This window comes from Schistocerca americana, unplaced genomic scaffold, assembly GCF_021461395.2.
Source record: "Schistocerca americana isolate TAMUIC-IGC-003095 unplaced genomic scaffold, iqSchAmer2.1 HiC_scaffold_1468, whole genome shotgun sequence".
Lineage (NCBI taxonomy): Eukaryota > Metazoa > Arthropoda > Insecta > Orthoptera > Acrididae > Schistocerca > Schistocerca americana.
This window is the reverse complement of record NW_025725552.1, coordinates 2,719-5,000: the sequence shown is the minus strand read 5'-3', so window position 1 is coordinate 5,000 and position 2,282 is coordinate 2,719. Positions and strand designations below refer to the sequence as shown.

Below are 2,282 nucleotides of genomic sequence, written 5' to 3'. Positions count from 1 at the left end.
TAATCGCTGACAGCACGAAGGATGTCACGCGACTAGTTAGCAGGCTAGAGTCTCGTTCGTTATCGGAATTAACCAGACAAATCGCTCCACCAACTAAGAACGGCCATGCACCACCACCCACCGAATCAAGAAAGAGCTATCAATCTGTCAATCCTTCCGGTGTCCGGGCCTGGTGAGGTTTCCCGTGTTGAGTCAAATTAAGCCGCAGGCTCCACTCCTGGTGGTGCCCTTCCGTCAATTCCTTTAAGTTTCAGCTTTGCAACCATACTTCCCCCGGAACCCAAAAGCTTTGGTTTCCCGGAGGCTGCCCGCCGAGTCATCGGAGGAACTGCGGCGGATCGCTGGCTGGCATCGTTTATGGTTAGAACTAGGGCGGTATCTGATCGCCTTCGAACCTCTAACTTTCGTTCTTGATTAATGAAAACATACTTGGCAAATGCTTTCGCTTCTGTTCGTCTTGCGACGATCCAAGAATTTCACCTCTAACGTCGCAATACGAATGCCCCCGCCTGTCCCTATTAATCATTACCTCGGGTTCCGAAAACCAACAAAATAGAACCGAGGTCCTATTCCATTATTCCATGCACACAGTATTCAGGCGGGCTTGCCTGCTTTAAGCACTCTAATTTGTTCAAAGTAAACGTGCCGGCCCACCGAGACACTCACTCAAGAGCACCCTGGTAGGATTGCAACGGGGTCCGCCTCGGGACGCACGAGCACGCACGAGGCGCGTCGCACGCCTTCAGCTCGCCCCACCGGCAGGACGTCCCACGATACATGCCAGTTAAACACCGACGGGCGGTGAACCAACAGCGTGGGACACAAATCCAACTACGAGCTTTTTAACCGCAACAACTTTAATATACGCTATTGGAGCTGGAATTACCGCGGCTGCTGGCACCAGACTTGCCCTCCAATAGATACTCGTTAAAGGATTTAAAGTGTACTCATTCCGATTACGGGGCCTCGGATGAGTCCCGTATCGTTATTTTTCGTCACTACCTCCCCGTGCCGGGAGTGGGTAATTTGCGCGCCTGCTGCCTTCCTTGGATGTGGTAGCCGTTTCTCAGGCTCCCTCTCCGGAATCGAACCCTGATTCCCCGTTACCCGTTACAACCATGGTAGGCGCAGAACCTACCATCGACAGTTGATAAGGCAGACATTTGAAAGATGCGTCGCCGGTACGAGGACCGTGCGATCAGCCCAAAGTTATTCAGAGTCACCAAGGCAAACGGACCGGACGAGCCGACCGATTGGTTTTGATCTAATAAAAGCGTCCCTTCCATCTCTGGTCGGGACTCTGTTTGCATGTATTAGCTCTAGAATTACCACAGTTATCCAAGTAACGTGGGTACGATCTAAGGAACCATAACTGATTTAATGAGCCATTCGCGGTTTCACCTTAATGCGGCTTGTACTGAGACATGCATGGCTTAATCTTTGAGACAAGCATATGACTACTGGCAGGATCAACCAGGGAGCTGCGTCAACTAGAGCTGAGCAGCCGGCCGCCCGGGAGTGTGTCCCGGGGGCCCGCGCGAACACGCAAGCGTCCGCTCAATTATTCTGCAAACAGGAGGAGGCTGAGCTCCCCTGCACAATACACCTCGAAACCCTCTCAGGTCCGGCGGCGCGCAGCGCCGTCCTAAGTACTTGGTCGGGTTCGAGAGAGGCGCAATCGCCCGGAGTTTGGCGAGTAGACGCTTTAGGTGCGACCACCCGTGCTCCCAACTGAGCTTGCCGCTGCCGACAGAGGCCCGGGAGCGTGCTGTCGTGGCATTGCCGGCGGGAGACAACACGCGCCACCTACGGTGGCCGGCAGCTCCAACGCCAGCGCCACAGAAGGACAAAAGCCCCACTTGGGTGCCGAAGCGAACGCGCCAACACGTCCCGCACAGCTGCGATACAAACCACCTGCGAGAACCGCAGAGGCGACCGAGCAGCAGACGGCGTCGCGGCGCCGAGCGCCGGGCGGCGGCGCATCCTCAGCGCACACAGTCCTCAATCGGACCAGCACACTGCAGATGTCCACCGCGCTTCGCACCGGGCCCGCGAGGACCTACTTTGGCCGCACGGCGCCGCGTGCAGGGTGCGCCGGCGCGCAGCTGCGCCGCCTGCCGCCTCCGTCGGCCGGCGCGCCTGCCACTGGCCGCCCCCACCAGCCGGCTGTAGCGCGTGCGCCCACGCACCGCGCGGCCAGCACGCCGGGAGGCCCCCCCTCACCGGCCGGGGACGGTCCCACCCAGCCACCGCCGCGTATCGCTTCACACCCACATGCCATT

General features: G+C 57.9%; 1 non-coding gene across 1 annotated transcript in view; it reads right to left on the bottom strand.

Annotated features, from left to right (window-relative positions):
* LOC124568355 overlaps positions 1–1,480 on the bottom strand; it is a 1,910-nt gene extending 430 nt beyond the window's left edge. Inside the window, exon 1 of the ribosomal RNA XR_006971197.1 lies at positions 1–1,480. This exon is cut by the window's left edge and continues 430 nt beyond it. This is a non-coding gene — a ribosomal RNA (small subunit ribosomal RNA).
* Positions 1,481–2,282: the final 802 nt, after the last annotated feature.